This window comes from Typopeltis vanoorti, chromosome 2, assembly GCF_054136105.1.
Source record: "Typopeltis vanoorti isolate ZY-2024b chromosome 2, IOZ_Tvanoo_1.0, whole genome shotgun sequence".
Lineage (NCBI taxonomy): Eukaryota > Metazoa > Arthropoda > Arachnida > Uropygi > Thelyphonidae > Typopeltis > Typopeltis vanoorti.
The window spans coordinates 17,927,691-17,945,703 of record NC_143550.1 but is presented as its reverse complement, the minus strand read 5'-3'; the positions used below and the strand labels follow the sequence as shown (position 1 = coordinate 17,945,703).

The window sequence follows — 18,013 nt, the reverse complement described above, 5'->3', positions numbered from 1 at the left end:
GTTTGGATGCTAGCTCATGGTACAAAGTTTGCAACAACATGCTGATACAGCAGATGAATCAACAAGGTGGTGCTCAGCATAAACTTCAGTTTTTTTTTTAATCATAGGGAATTTTAAGATTAAAGCTATGGGCTAATGCAGTGATTTTCAACCTTTTTCATAATATGGCACACCTAGAATAATTATTAAAATTCTGCAGCACACTAAAAATATATTCTTTTAATTTTTTGACAATCTGGCAAAAAATAGGCATCATTTTGATTGATTTATACATACAAGATATTAATAATAGTAATTACTTATCCTTTTTGCTAAAAAAAATGTAAACTATATTTTTGACATTTTGAGTAAGAAAAACAATACTCAAAATTATTTTTAAAACTTTTTATTGATTTTTTCAAATGAATATTAAATGTATTAAATAATATACATACTTGCAGTTAATTTTAATGAATCTGAGCTTGATGTTGTTTCAGAATGTCTTTTGTGCGAGGTCAAATTTTAGATAGGCATACTCTTAAATCATCTTCCAAGGCTTCCAGCTGCGATCTATTTTTATTCTTAATAATATTCATTGCAGAAAAGCTTGATTAGCACAAATATGATGTGGAAAATGCTGTCAGAATTACAGATTTTGCAATTGTGTGAGATTTCATTTTTTTTAACAACAATTTCTGCGATTGTGTAACTGGCTTCTTGAGCTTTTTCAGACACAGTTACAAATTTAGTCCATCTTTTTGGTTGAATAGTTTTATCCGGTACAAGTCTTTTAATATATTCAGCCGTTTTTCACTCAAGTGAGAATGTTTCGATTGTAAATGTCTTTTTAATTTACTTGGAACCATAGCGTTGTTTGCTAATTTTTCGCCATAGACTATGCATGTAGGACATGGCAGATCTTCTTGACTGGAAATAAAGTCAAACGACAAATAATTTTCGTCGTAATGCCGAACGTTAGTTTTTAATTAAGTTTTAGAAGAACCAGAACTAGATATGGTATCAGCTGCTGATGTGCTGGGAAAAACTAGCTTCACTTTCTTCTTTCGACGTACTACCTACTTTCTTCATTGTCTTCAAATTTTTGTTTTTTATTACAAATTTATCCATGTTAAAGGAATGCTATTGAATAAAATTAACTGAATGAAAAAAATAATAAAATAAAAGAACTCTTACCAGTTACCTTAAAAATAAGAGCATTAAATGAAGTTATTTGTGAACACACTTATCAAAAGATTAAAGCTAATTAACACACAATTTTAAACCGATTCACCAACCGTAAGTTCTGTAAAATATAAATAAGGGAGCTTCAGGTGCAGATAGAAGACCAGACACTAATAAATAAATGCGCAAATTATGACATTATTTCTTTCTATTAATTTGTTTTCACAAATCTTGCAGCACACCAGTTGAAAAATCGAGGCTAATGCATTATTGACAAATAGGAGCGCTTTTTTCCAAGTACCTAGCCTGAAGTTATTTCTTTACTATGGGCATACCAAATAATTCCAAAACCAACCCTGAAAACTTTCACTGGAAGTCAAGAGAATCATATTCTTCAATGTTCTCGAGTTCTCAGAATGACAGATTGGCTTCACTTTGAAGTTTCCTGACATCACCGTTAGACCATGTTTCAGTGCCTGCTGGAAAAGGGCAGAAACCTTTTGTGGCTGGAATTATCATCTAAAAAAATTAGCAAAAATTTATAAGGTCAAAGACAGATAACCAGAAGAAGACATTCACATAGCCTAAGATATGTAGAAAAGTGACTAGGTCTTCTGACCCAATGCTCAATCTTCACTTTCTCGCAGTGTACCCTATTATTATATAGCAACTTGAACGAATGATGATCAACTGGTAACTTGAGATGTAACTGACCAAATTATATTCTGCATTGGCTAAAACCACCACAAACATGATACAAAATTTGTGCCATTACAGATCTCCAAGAATCATTAACGGAGGCAATACATTGCCCACACCAATAGTCATACTTTCTGTTAAACTCAATCATGATAGATATGCTCACTACTTTGACAGGCAAACTGTTCCATTCACTCACTGCTCTATAAGAGAAAAATGTAGCTTTTAATACTTTCTTAATCACGAATATGCTTAACTTTAACAGACGATCCATGTCCTATCCGTACTCCATATAATGAAAAATCCTATAATACCCTTTCAGAATTCTGTTCATAAGACTATCATAAGATCCCCCTTTCTCCTGTTTACAAGCATCTGCAATTGTCATGTCTTATAATCTACATTCCATAATTCCAATATCAACTTTGTTACTCATCTCTGTACCCTCTCCCCAGCTTCATCCCCTTGGAACCCAGGAGACCAAACCTCCACAATAGTCTAGCAATCATATCCAGGTCTTGTATAAAAAGCAAAGTATTCCTTATTATCAATGTTCATTTCAGCATATCAATTATCCCAAGTCATATTTGCAATCTTTGCTGTGCAACCTTCATTCTCATCAGTTTCTTCTGATAGTATAATTCCACTCATAATATGCCACTGGAAATCTTATGCCAAAACACATAATTTTATGCTTACTAATAGTGAAATGTAGAGCAGCCATTATCAACATTAAGCAACCAAGAATGTGAAAGGCCGGTGTACTGTCTGTTGACTGCACCTGTTCTTCTGGCTAGTTTACCTGTGTTACAGAATGAAAAACTTTTTTCCAGGAGGAAAAAATCCTGCTACCTCAGTATGAGAACAGCTAATTCATCTTCAGATGAAAAGCCGTTATTAAGGTCCTTCATCTTAGACAGGATTTGAACCCAGGTCTCTCCAGCCAAAGAGCATACAGAAGTAGCAGGAGGATTTTTCCTTTCAGAAACTGTGGTTTTTCATCCCACAAAATAGGCAAACTAGCCATTAGAACACATACAATTAATAGACATAATACACTGGTCTCATAGCCTGAGTTGTTCAGCCATAAATTCAAAATCAACCAACCATCCAGCCAAAGAGCATTCTCCATCTGAGCTCCCAGGTATAATGATATTTAAACTAACTTTTCAGCTGCAAAAGAGAAATTACATACAGAACTAATAACAAATATTTACCTTTAGAAAGAAAAACAGAAATAATTCAGCTGAATTCTGATCTTTAAGTGCATTATGCTGTTCAAAAGTATCAGAATTATGAAGGAACACTGACCACAACTCGCTGATAACAAACATATCAACACAAACACTGCTCAAGAAGAAAGCAGATTTTTTTTCCCTTAGAATTAACTCAACAGAAATAATTATACTGCCTTCAATTTCTTACAAAGCAGCAATCAACATAGCATAAGCAATTACTATGGCATTGAGACAAACAATATATGACTTATTCTGGTTTATATAATCAGAAGTACAGTACTCTGCATAAATGTATACATGCATGCCATTTTTCGAAGGATACAGTATCGCAAATATTCCATACTAAGATTAATGTTAAGAAAGCTACTGTTCTGCGATCATTCACAAATCAATGCACTACATGACCTATGTTTCCCATGACTGACATCAGAAGGTGTGACAATCATGTCACACTGCAACATGGTAATAAATATGATACAGATAAGAAAACAATATGAAGCCTCAAAATATATGTCTGTTGACTGCAAAATTATGCCACACTACAAAAAGAAATTTTCTTAATTTTTAACAAAACAGAAAACAATAATACACAACATATGTTAATAATACAAAGCAGGCAGGCAGAGGCAAATATATCACCCACACCCACTAATAATATAAAGAAACAACAGCAAATATTATAAATGCAAAGTGCTATACTTGGAAGTGCAGAGATATAAGGCTACATGCTATGCTGGTGGAGTTGTGCTTCAGGAAGTGAATGAGATTAAGGATCTTAGAGTGATGGTAGACAGTTGACTAAAGTTTTGAGGGTATACTTTTCCCCTCAGAACTTTGCAAAGGCTGCACATCATATTGCTGCTACAATAAAAAGTACATTAACACGTATGGATAAGGAGGTGGTGGTGCCTCAATATAAGGCACTGGTCAGACACACACATGGACGTCCTCAAACTAAGTCACCTAGATTTCATTGTGATGTGGAAACACTAGAGAAGATTCAAAGATAAAGCAATATCAGTATTCCAGAGAGTCAGTTATACAGAGTGGTTAGAAGGTAATGTGGATTACAGTTTGGTGGATGTGAGGAAAATATGAGATATGATAGAGACCTTCAAAGTTTATTAAGAGATCTTACCAGATTATTAGAGAAGGAATTATAAAAAGAGTGCACAGTAAGATGGGAAGAACAAGAAGCCATCCCTGGAAATTGTATAAACATGTGGAAAGAAGGGTGCAAGTTATTTTATATGGAGAATTCTTGGTGAGTGAAACACATGTACTGTAGTATGCTGTGAATGCAGGGAGTGTAAATGATTTCAAAGTTCAATATGATAGACATGTTGCTGGTTGAGCAGGCCTTGTAATAAGTCTGATTCCATGGAGATTACTGTAATAATAATAAATACAAGATACTGGTTTTGGACCACCATCATTGGGATCCAATACCCTGTCACTGTGTGGTGTGACCTGTGGACATCAGAAAGGAGGATCCATAACTGTCCATCCTGCCTCTACTTTGGCAGAACAGGCAGTCCTCAATGGCCCAGGCAGGATCATTTGGTTAGTGGGCTTGCCTGCAAGGGTCAACGGTCTTGCAGTAAGTCTCTCACCCATGGTCTGGGGCTAGGATACAAGGATTGCTGTAGTGCTAACATAGCACCCTGATTTTCCATTCCTGAGCACAATCATTACTGGCCAGTCAGTGAAGCATCCATGTGCAGCTCCATGTTGGGGGGGGGGGGGGGGAAGCTCTGGCACCGAACAAAAAATCCCTTGAGCATGAATTCTTCATCCTTGTTAGGGTGCCAGTTTCTGGGGCCTTAACATGGGCCCATGCAACAAGTGAAAAACCAACAGGGAAAATGTTGGCTTTATTCAGAAGGGTTTATAAGGAGTAGCAGGATCTCCCAAAATAGTTAAGAAACTAAATTCTGGTGATATCCTTGTTGAAACATGTCAGCAACACTCATAAAAATTACTGAAAGCAACATCATTGGGCGGAATACCAATTACAGAAATTATTAACTCCTCAGAAAACACTAAACTAACTCTTCTAGAGGAGTGATATCACTGATTTTCCAAATGAGGATATATGTTCAGAGTTTAATGATCAAAGAACAACAGGTATGAGGCACATTCTGATTCGTAGGGATGGTCACCTTGTCCTGACCTGGAACATTATCCTTCCTTTTGATACACCTAAGCCTCCAGCATCTGTAAGAGCAGGGTATCTCAACTGTCCTGTTAGACTACATTTTAATTCACTAAGTTGCTTTAAATGTCAAAAATATGGACAACCCCAAACTGCCTGTAGTGACTCTACCACTTGTGCCCAATGTGGTAGTAAAGAACATAACAAATCTTGCTATGCAAAGAAAGCTAAATGTGTCAATTGTCAGGGAGTTAATCCAACTTACTCCTGACAGAAAAATGAAAATGAAATACAAAAGATTAAAACAGAATGAAATCCAGTGGTATCTCGCTAATCCGAACCTCTTTAGTCCAAACCCTCCAGTAATCCAAACTGCGGTTTGAAAGAAAAAAAGTTTTATTTATTACGTATTATTATTTTGTGTACTGTCATTTTATTTAATAATTATTATTTATTTTATTATTATTACAGTACAGTATAACAACAGTGATACACAAAAAGAGGAAATTCAAAACGTGCATAATTTGGTTAAAAATATAAATCCAGATGTTGAAATTTCACAAACAGATGTTACAGAGTGGATTACAGATAGAACCGAAAGTGAATTTGGAATCAAATTTGATACTGAAATTATAAATATGACGTTGCAGAATGAATTAGAAGACGATGATGATGATATTAAAGAACTCGGAAAAAAAAAAAAAAAAAGTAAAACATGAAGAGGCAGTTGACAGTTTTAATATGCATATAGAATGGGCTAATCAGAATGATATACACCATTCAACAAAATTTTATTGCTAATGCAGCTCTGAGAAGAAGCATTCAAAAAAAGTTTAGCTTCCAAGAAGTAAAAGAAAATCAGTGACTTTTTTACAAAGAAATCAAAAAACTTTTTTTTGTGTTGTGTACAAGAAAGTGATATTTTCACGCAAATTAAGTTATTAATTTAATTTGAACTATGCAATTTTATTAAATCAGAATCCTCAACAATACAGTACAACAAACACTAAATATTTTACTGAAATAAACTTGTGTAGTGTATTATTTTTTAAGTTTTACATTACAGTAGCTTTTTTCTATCAGTCACTTCATTTATTTACAGAATTAAATTGATGTACCATCAGAATCTGATTATTTTTGTCTTAAACGCTAGTTATTGTTGTCTCTTGGGGGGAAATTTGCTAATCCGAACGAGCACAGTGTTTATTAGTTCGGATTAGCGAGATACCACTGTATATCATATCAGGAAGTTAGCCACCACCACACTTGTCATGAGATCATCTTATTTTGAAAAGGTGGTAGTTCTCAACAGCAACTCAAACTCCCGTCTATTCCCCCAGTTAATAATTTCACAATCCCTGAACTTTATGTTCGTGTGTGCTTCTCTGTTGAATACATCAATCACACAACCTATGGTTTCACTCCAGAAACAACTCCAAAAATGGTTCCATTCGATGACAATCCACTTGTCAAAAAATTATAGCAAGGATATCACTTAAAGATAAACTATCAGACACCTCCACTGAAAAAATGGATACTTCAGTATCAGTGCAAGTAAATTAAACTTACCAAATGATCTTGACACTTCAGATGATTATTATTATTATTATTATTATTATTATTACAGGCAACTCCAGGAGTCATTAGACTCATCGAGGGAGGCCCAAATCATATTCATCACAACTATTTGACATTCATACAGTATCTATCATACCTCGCCTTAAACTCATTCACTGTCACAGCATCCACTACAGACTCAGGGAGCGCATTCCACTCATTCACTACTCTAAAAGTAAAGAACCCAGCTCTAACACCTTTACTAACCACACTTTTGCCCAGTTTCCATGGATGTCCCCTAGTCCTCCCACAACCAGCCCTGTTCTCAAAAATATCTTCTGAATTAATTTTATAGAAACCCTTCAGTAATTTGAATGTCTCAATCATATCTCCCCTCCTCCGCCTATCAACCAATTTTTGCAACCCACAAATCCTCAACCTGTTCTCATACGGTTCATTCCACAGACCTGCTATCATCTTGGTCACTCGCCTCTGGATCCTCTCCACCTCCTCCCCATCAAGAAGAAACCTAGGTGACCAAATCTGAGCACAGTAGTCTAGATGATGTATTGAAGATTTTTCCAGAAGAAGATATAGACACTGGCCATCCACTTCCCAAAACCAATTGATAAATATAAATCTGACAAGGGTAAGAATTAAACCTGCCAGAAATCAGGCAAGCCTATGAAGCATAAACAACAAGAAAATAAAAATTTTCCACAACAGTTCCATGTAGAAAATGGAAATGTGGATTTTCACATGCAAATTGCTGATATCAAGATTTTGTTGCAGAAATATTTAAAATACAGTGAGGACCCTACTTCAAGGAATTTCACTGTTGAATGCAAGGAGATGGTCCTGCTCATGGTGGAATATCTATCCCAATAGCTATCCCTATTATAGCAAGCAGTAATACTCTGGAAGCAGCAGTGATTTGCATATCTATGGGATTTCTTATTACAGTATGTTCAATATATTTACAACTGGGTTATAAGATAAATGAGATGGAACTTGATAATCTTATATTACAACTGCCTCAGCTCATACTTGCTATGGGTGACTTTAATGAATATTAAACTCTGTGGGATAGTGTTAACATTAATAAACTAGGTCTTATCATCCTCGACAATTATGATCCCTCCCCTTATTAATAATAGAGCCAATATCTTCTTTCATGCCTACCCACTCATAGTCTGCAATATATCTTACAATCTGCTCCCCTGTCATTTTTTTACTGCTAATATGGGATGTCAAAGAGAACATCTATGGAAGCAATCGTTTCCCTGTTACCTGCACTATGTTTTCACAGAAACTACGTCCTCCTACACAGATGCCCATGTGGAAAATGGATGAGGTCGACTGGAATACTATTTCCTATCTTTAAAAATTTAATACCAAGCAGTGAGCCAAACATCTATCAATGCAGCAACAGCTGCGATTACAACAAATTCATCTTGATTTCCAAAGTGGTGGAACCTAGAGTGTCAAGCAGCCAAAAAAAGATCAAATCAGAGCAAGGGTTAGATATCCTACCACAAAGCAAACTTAATGGCATTTAAATATATGCTTGGGCAAAAGAATGTTATGAGATGTCAACGGTCAAAAACAATCACGGATCTAATTTACATCATCAATTAATCAAACAACCAGTGAAAAAATTGCATGGGATAAAATCCGGAAGACAGTGTGTTTTGTATCCACTTTACATCTATTTTGGAACATGATGGATGTATTGTTGCTAATCCCAGAGCTATTGCACACACTTTGGGAGAAAATTTTACCAACATCTCAGCAACAACTTCATATCCTTCCAGTGGCATAGCTAGAGCTTTTGGCATCCAGGGCGGTCTGTGAGTTTGCTGCCCCTCTCAATACACAGTACCAAAAATACTACAGAAAGTCAAAACGACGTATAGGGAAATAAATTAAAACATCCAAAATGATATTTTTCTGATTTTCATTGATGACATTGACAAAGTCTATATTTCATAGTAATGGAGGGAATTCTTAATTTTAATTTAGAAAAACTCTTTTCACAAATAGCAACACTTACAGCAATTGTGAGGAAAATTTACAGCAGTATTACAATATTTGGAACTGAGTTCGACACTGTATTTTAGAATAAACTGCAAAAGTTCAAAACGGTTCAAAGTGCCGCCCAGGATGGACCGCTATCTCCCCTAGATATGCCACTGTATCCTCTTGATTTTAATACTGAAAGAGCAACAAGAGAAGCAGTGGCTAAGATTTTGTGCCAATGGGACAGAGCCACATACAATATTCATAATTAGAAGAAACACACGTATAAACCACAGTGAAAATTATTTAATTGTAAATATTTCATCCTAAATATCTTAGGACATCATCAGTACAGTATTTAAACAAAATTAGGAATAACATACAGGGTGCATGATTACAACAGAATCTCATGAAAACGTGCATAACGTGCTAAAGTAGTAAAAAAAAAAAAAAAAAAAAAAATTAATTATTTAACACAATTTTGTATGATAATTTCCCATACTTTAGGAATAGTAAGAACGTCGTTGCGGTTTAGGTTTGGTCTGTGTAGTAGGGCTTCAGAACTTTCTTTGTATAAACGTCCATGTTTAAATAAAGATCTATGTAAAAGTTTAGCCTTTTCCCAATGGATCCTATGGTTTGGATTTTCAATTCCGTGTTGAGAGAGGCCAGATTTCTGCGGTTTAAGAAGACGAATGTGGTCTTGATGTTCCGAGATGCGTTTTTGAACAGACCTACCTGTCTGTCCAAAGTAAGATAATTTGCATGAGCATGGAATCTCATAAACACCAGGTAATATCAAGGGTGAGAATTTGTCCTTAGGAGAAGGTAATAAGTTGTAAATTTGGTTGATAGGTTTGTAAGTAGTGGCAAAATTGTATTTCTTCATAATTTTAGAAAGACGTTCTGAGATGCCTTTAACATAAGGTATGGGAATCCTATGCACTTCTTCCTGTCTGGTTTGATGTATGCAGAAGTGACTGATGATTTTTTGAGTTGTTTTTGGGATTATATCCATTTAGGATGGCTGTATTTTTGATAACTTCTAATTCCTGGTTTAAAGATTCTTCAGAGGAACAGAATTTGTGTGCTCTGGAAACTAGTAGTTTATTAAAACGAGTAATTTATTAAAAAGGTGGCACACCGTTTGGCAACTCCTATAGGTACAGATGACCTTGCTAATGCTTCTGCCTGGTATCTCCACTTGGGCCTGGCTCCCACTGAAGAGACCTCAATAAAGGTCAAAACTAGTCTGGGTAGTGACCCTTCCCTTAAGGCATAACATTAGACATATCCACAAGGAGATGTGTTTTGCACTACGGGAGATACTGAGATAGGAGTGATGTTAGCTTGCTCTACCTTTGCAATGAGTTGCCCGGTGTTGTACCACCTTACCCCAGTCCTGAAGATACTTTCAGGTGCAAACTTTGTTTGCTCACACTTGGATAAAGGATTAAACTAAATTTATTATAAACGTATAGAGTGCTTTACTGAAATGAGAACATTTTCAGTCTTCAGACTAGTTTCTAACACGGATAAAGCTTATGACACAAACTGGAGACATGGCATAAAAGATCTCTTTAATCTTGGCCTAGGGACACCTTATTTTTCTTTTAAAAAACTTCTATCCAGCTGAGTCAAGTCTGAGTGGAAAGTGTATTATCATCATCAAGAAGAGGGAGTTCTTCAAGGCTCTGTATTAAATGTGACTCTCTTTGCTATCAAAGTTAATTAAATAACTGAACAGCTTCCTCTCACAGAAGACAATGTCCTATATGTTGATGACTTCACAATTTACTGTTGCCATTACAATATGAGTAACTGAAAGACAAATTCAACAAGCAATCAATTGTCTCTTTATGAGCTCATAGTAATTGGTTCAGGCTTTCAGCAGAAAAAACTGCCTGTGAGCACTTCTGCCAAAAATATATCCTACACTCAGATCCTGATTTAAGAATGGGGCAAAGTATTATTCCGGTAATCCCAGCGACCAATTCTGGGGACTGATCTTTGAAAGAAAACTAACACTGTTTAGACACATCCTATTCATCATGACAGTAATTCAATTCTCATGATGAATTAATTCCATTCTGATTATAGACCTTTTGATCTGTTTCAATGTCGTTATTCAATCTGGTAATATTTTATTTTTATTTATTTATTTTTTTTTTTTTATAGATGTACCTAATCTACTGATTTGAAGAACCTTAATCGATAAATATGGGCATAGCACAACCAGTGAACCAGAACATTACTTATAATATTTGGGCAGATGAGGGTAATGTTATCTGTGAGAATCAACATAGGAGTGCTCTTGTTGTTTTAGTAATATGTTTGCCTTTTATAATAAAATGACAAAAGCAGTTGATGAGGGAAAGGCATATACTGCCTTTTTTTTTTTTTTTTTTTTTGCAAAGGCAAGTTCACAGGGTGCAACATGACCAACTGATATTTAAGTTGCAGCACATGGGTTTAAATAGACTATTCGGGTTAGTCAAATGGATTCAGGGTTGGCTGTCTGATAGGTATCAGAGAGTTGTGTATGGTGGGGCAATATCAAGGAAGCAGAAGGTACAAGTGGGGGGGGGGGGGGGTTCCACAGGGCTCAGTACTGGGACCTGTATTGTTCAATCTTTATATCAATGACATTATCAATGGATTGCAAAGGGATATTCAGTTGTTTGCAGATGATGTGAAGCTGGGTAGGGTTATCAGTAATAGTGCAGATGTGGCAGCCATACAAGAGGATTTGAATAAACTATACAGATGGGCAAATGAATGGGGGTGTCGGTTTAATGCAGCAAAATGTAGTCTTGAAGTTTGGGATCCATCAATGGGAGGCTGCATACTCGATTGGAGGAGCTGTACTGAAGGAAGTAGGGGAGACAAGAGATCTGGGGGGGGGGGTTGATGATTGATAGAGAACTGAAATTCAGGGAGCATATTTTGCAAAGGTGGTGAAGGTAACCCAGAGGATTGCTGCAATACTGAGAAGGATGCTGACCTGCAGAGATAAAAGAGTTATCATTCTGTTGTATAAGACCCTGATCAGACCACACTTAGACTATTGTTCTTAAAATTGGTCCCCAGGATTTGAAGGTGATAAATTAACTGTGGAAAGGGCAGAGGCGAATAACAAAGATGGTTTCAGGAAGGATTGACTGAGGGAATGTGGACTGCAGAGTTTGGTGAATAGAAGAAGGAGAGGTGATATGATCGAGACTTTTAAATTGTTGAGAGGCAGTTACAGGGTAGACGTTGGAAATTTCTTTCATTTGGTGGAACAGCGAGAAGGAGCGATGACAAGGGGCCATCCCTGGAAGTTACGAAAGGAAGCTGTGAGCAAGAGGGTGAGGAGTGATTTCTTTGCGTGGAGGGTAGTTGAACAGTGGTTGAATTGTGTTTCCTAAGAACGACCTCCCACGGCGAGTCTTTTGAGTCCATGGAGGCCTGGATAATAATAATAAAAACATTTATCAACTTAGTGAAAAGTTGCAAAAAAACAAGAATATCCTTTGCACTCTATCCTCGAAAGAATGGGGTGCCAATTGATGTTCCTTGCTATGCATATATCATGCACTTGTATGTTAAAAGCTTGATTATGGATCCTAGGTTTACAGTTATGCAAGGGAAAGCATGCTCTGATGCACGGTTTCCCAAACTGTGTTCCGCAGAACACTGGTGTTCTGCAGAAGGTGAATAAGTGTTCCATGAGTAGTTCTCCTGGAATTTGTCATTTTAGTTTTCTAAGCATTTTTCGTGAATAAATATTTTATAGTGGAAATATTCTGAGGAGAATAATATTCGTGAATATGTTGAAAAGCTCAGACCCAGAATACCTAATAACATCTGTGTAGCAAATGTTAGTGACCAAGCTGTGTATTTTTAAACGTGGAAGTATTTATGAATTATCGTTAATTTTCACACATCAAAACCTTTTAACATTTGGGAAAGGGAATACTGCTGTTTATGACCGGTCATAAAAATTGCCTGCAAGCCGATTGCAACAATGGGTGGTGTATTTTCTGTTCTCAAATGTTAGTGACCAATCAGCAAGGAAGTATAAAGAAAATTTTTCCACTAAAACTGAAGATCAAGGTAGTCTGTTACAGGTTCTCAAATCTAGTAATACTGAATACTTTCTTTGCAAGTTTGTATTGTAGGGTGAAAGTCTCAAAACCATAGTGTCATGATTTTTTAAAAGTAATAGGCCTGTAGATTTAAATTTTAATATGAATAAGAGACAAGGGACTTTTGTTTAATTTTGGTATTAAGAAATCTCTTATTGAAGGTGTTTGTGATGGAACAGATAGTGAGTCATCCACTACCAGCCTACAAAGTGATCTCCAGGGTGTACAAAAGGAGGGGAAAACTACCAGCACACAGGAGAAAAAGTCTGCATTCACTCGTAAGTACTTATATTATAAATTTTTGGTGATTAGAATGGGATACGTCAATGAAAATCAGCAGAAATTAATTGAATGATGTTTATATTTAATTGATATTTAATTAATTATTAATTAATGATCAATTATTAATTAATAATAAAAAATAGCTAAATTAACAATTTATTAATTAGTAATACAAAATCAGCTAAATTAACAATTTATTATTAATTAATAAAAAATCAGCTAAATTAACGATTTATTATTAATTAATAAAAATCAACTAAATTAACAATTAATTATTAATTAATACATTACAAAATAATCAAGGTGTTCTGTGAAAATTTCAGGATTTGTGAAGTGTTCCGTAGTCGGAAAAGTTTGGGAAACGTTCCTCTGATGGTTGAACCCTATCCATCACCAGGGTATATAAATAGCTACTGGTGCTTTTTGCAGATTGTCCATTCAAAGTCTTTATGTTGAAGCATATGAACCAGCTCTATTATTTGGATGGAAACAGTTGTCTTTTAACTATATCTTAAAAATAAAGTCTCTTCTGGAGCATCCTACATGGACTGTATCTTTTCTCTGCATTGGAAAGTTCAATATCACACATCAGACTGCTGTACATCCCTTTGGTATATGTGTTAAAGATTATGGAAACTGTTGACATGAATGTTAACATTAGCTGCAGGATGGAGTGCAAATCTGCCATGGAGGCAGATTTGCACTCCATCCTGCAGCCTCTCACTTTGTCAATTACATAAATCGCATATTCCATCATCTGTCTATCTATAATTGTTTAATGTACACAGAGCAGCCCATTCTGATTTTTTGCCCATCTATACTGATGATTCAAGATCTGCAACTTCAGTTGGCTGTGCTGCTGTATTTCTTGATATTACCAAATCCAACCAGATCCCATTTGGTTGCAGTAATTATTCAAGCACAAGCTGAATTGCATGCAAAGATGCATGTGAGTGTTTTTCTTTTTATTTCTTTTTATATGCACTTGTATTTGTGCATATAAAAAGAAAACCACTATCAAAAGTGTGCAATTTATATAGATCCACTGAGGTCTTTACAGGGTATCTCCTCTCCTATGCTTTATTCACTTCCAGTGCTTTGTGAGGTTTTACAACTGTTGTGCAAAATGAAGACCCTTAAATTTGGAAAGGAGGAAAAAACTCTACCAAACAACTGATGTGTGACAGCACTTGAAAGCATACCTTACATTTAAAATGCAATGAAATCAACACTTTCAAAAGTACCTACAGCAATACCAGGAAGCCAATATCAAAAATGCTGGTGCCAAGAACCAAAAATATACCACCAGTCATCTCTGGTTCATGGCCCTCAAAAGCTAACCTGACTGTTTAAAATCAGTAAAATCAACATACCACCATGCCTATAGAAACAAAAACAGTCAAATAAGAAAAGCCAATACCAAAAATTAATGCATCACTAACCAAATACCTAACTGCTATAGAAAAAACACCAACCAATAACATCATATCCATCTTAAACTGAATAAATTCCAACTGCTTATCACAAAAAAACTGGCACCTTAAGAAAAATTAAAAACACAAAAAAGATATGTCACTTATTGAAAAACTAACTGAAAAAACTAACTGATTAAAACAAACATACTACCACTATAAAAAAAAAATACATGCACAAAACAGTACAAGCTTATTTGCAGAAACACTACTACCAAAATCCACTAAAAAGCACTAATACCAATGCTTCACAAAAAAAAGAAGGCGAAAAAATATGAAGTGCCTCCATAGCACAATTGGAAGAACAGCAAAAGATTGCACCCTTTGATTGGAAAACACCTAAGTTCAATTCTTATTGTGATGAGAGGAATCTTTATATAGGCTTTTTCAATTGAAGATGAATTAGCCAATCTCACATGGAGGTAGCAGGGTTTTTTCTCCTGGAAATTTGGGTTTCATCCTGCATACAGGCAAACTGGCCACAAGCAACTTACAGACAAAAAAAACTGGTATTGGTGGTGATAGTAGCAGTGCCATTGTCTGCATTTGGAGAATTAAGTAGTAGGGGAGATGGTGAGATGTGCATAGTGGAGTAGAGTCGAGTACCGTTCCACGGTGAGTCCTTAGATTACTTGGAGGTGTTGCGTAATAATAAACTCAAATAAACTAAAAACAAGTAATTAATAACAAAACACCATTCCGAACATTAAAAAAGACACACATCTCAGTAAACATAATGTAAAACCAACCAACAATACGAGGGCTATTTGAAAAGTTTGGTAAATTTCCAATAGATAGCGACACAATTTGTTCATTCATACCAGTGTCAGCACGTATCTTTTTCATGACCCATGGCAAAATTTTAGTCACATGTGATGCGTAGTTCTTGTTTGGCAAACATTTAAAATGACTGTGTTCACATTTTTCATAAAAATGAAGAAAAAAAAGTTTCGTACAGTGATAAAACACTGCATGAAAGAGTAGACGGCCGTGCAGATCAAAGCCGAGTTAGATGCAGTTCATGGGGACTCTGCACCATCATTAAAGACTATTTATTTTTTGGATAAATGAGTTTAAATGTGGCCATAAGTCCATTAAAGATGAAGCAAGCTCCAGATGCCCGACTGAGGTCACTACAAAGGAAATGATTGACAAAATCCATGGTATCGTTATGGAAGACCGCCACGTGAAAGTGAGTGAGATTGTAGGCATCTCAACTGAATGGGTGTATAATATCCTACATGAAAAATTGCACATGAAAAAGCTGTGTGTGTGTGTGTGAGTGAGATGGGTGTCATGATTGTTGACTGTCGATCAAAAATGCATGCGAAAAGACATTTCAACACAGTGTTTGGCGATGTTTAACTGCAATTTGCAGGATTTTTGCATAGATTTGTGACTGTAGACAAAACTTGGATCCACCACTACACACCTAAGTCCAAGCAGTAGTCAAAACAGTGGACAATGCTAGGTGAAAGAGCACCTCAGTCGGTGCTCTTTCACCGGGCATTGACAGTTTTGCCCAAAAAGCAAAGAACGTTTTGTCAGCTGGGAAGGTGATGGCCACTGGGATTCCCAAGTAATTATCATGATAGACTATTTGGAAAAGAGTAAGACAATAACAGGAGTCTATTATGCATCATTGTTAGACCATTTAAAAGAAGAACTGAAGAAAAAACAGCCAAGATCAGCACACAAAAAAGTGCTCTTTCATCAAGACAATGCACCATCCCACACATCGGCCATCGCAATGGCAAAATTGCACGAATCGAGGTTCAAAATGGTTCTACATCCACCATATTCTCCGGACTTGGCCCCGTGTGACTTCTTGTTCCCAAAATTAAAACTTCAGCTCAGTGGGAAAAAATTTTCTTCAAACGAGGATATCATCAAGCCCATCAATGACTATTTTGCACAATTTGACAAATCCTACTTTTTAGATGGGATGAAAAAATTGGAAACTCACTGGACCAAATGTGTAGACCTTGATGGAGACGAGAAATAAAGGTGATTTTTTTCCAAAAAATGTGTTTAACTTATTTTTTTACCTAACTTTCAAACAACCCTTGTAACATCACTTTTGATGACATTCAATAAAGACATATACATAGATTATGTGGTTCTGTCTATTTCTAGACAATTGGGAATAAGTAGCTTTTATAAAGTAATACTGATTTATGTGATGAAATAAATTTTATATTGTACAAAAGTTTTCAAAAACAAACTGATGTTTCTAAAATAGTTTCAAAAAAATGATTTAAGTATAATGCAATATAAGTGTAATGAGCCTTTCAGGCTAATATTATACCTAATAGTTCAGAATCCTTTCTTAGAACTAATAATCAGAGATATTGTTAGGTTAGGATACTAACATAAAAACAGAATTTATTAAGCTTGTTGCCTTTGGATAAACATTAACAATTATAATGAATATATGCAAACCTGATAAAAAATACATTTTAAATTCTACAATGTAAATATCTAGTAATTTGATAGTCATCAAGGTCTACTACTGGAAAAATTTTGGTAAGATGTATCTGGGTGGGTGGTGCTGGGGGGGGGTATACCCCCACCCACATAGATAGAGTGTACCAAAGCAAAGGCTATAAAACTAAAGCATATCTAAACTACATGAAATATGTGACCAATTTTGTTTTGTGGAAAAAGAAACTATACCACCTAAATTCAGTGGTGATCTATGGAAAGTTTAACAAAGGGCTCGCATCCTGGAGCAAAAAACTAACGTAGCCCTTATAATAATTATATTGCAACTTTGTAGAGCTTCTGACAGATGTGATAATTCCTGTAGGATATCAATCATTAATGATTGATCTTTTAAAAAATTCCAAATTGAGAAGATTTGGAATTTATCAAATGATAAATTCCAAATTTATCGTTCGATGCAAAATGCTTGCATAAAGCTGGCTAATTTCTCCACAAAGCAAGAGCCATTCATACACTGCAAGTTGCCCATCGTGGTCCAAACACATGGCTGATCTTTAAAATTTTGATACCAAGGTCTTTTGCAATTGTATTTAATTCTCGTGGACTTTTTGGTGATTGATGATAAAAAGCATAATTTATCCATAAATATTTCAAAATGATTTATTTCTTTAATGTATTTTATCGAATCATCTAATGCTAAGTATAAACGATGAGCGCAATGCCAAATCACAACGTTGCGAAATTTTTGGAGAAGTTTGATTGCAATATCTGATTTGTTTCCTAACATTACACTGCTAACATAGCTCCAACAGAACAAAATGCAATGAGATGATTTTTTATATAGTTATCAGAAAA

The 18,013-nt window shown here is 35.5% G+C and overlaps 1 protein-coding gene across 4 annotated transcripts in view; it reads right to left on the bottom strand.

Annotated features, from left to right (window-relative positions):
- The window catches only part of LOC150108853 (uncharacterized), a 383,408-nt gene that overhangs the window by 338,513 nt on the left and 26,882 nt on the right, over positions 1-18,013 (bottom strand). The window contains exon 3 of one of the 4 annotated variants that reach the window (XM_090403785.1): positions 8,864-9,024. The exons of 2 other annotated variants lie outside the window; for them this stretch is intronic. The gene's annotated coding sequence lies outside the window, so the exon portion shown is untranslated. Of the gene's footprint in view, positions 1-434; positions 1,120-8,863; positions 9,025-18,013 lie in introns of all 4 variants that reach the window. One more of the 4 variants, XM_090403777.1, reaches the window with a different exon arrangement.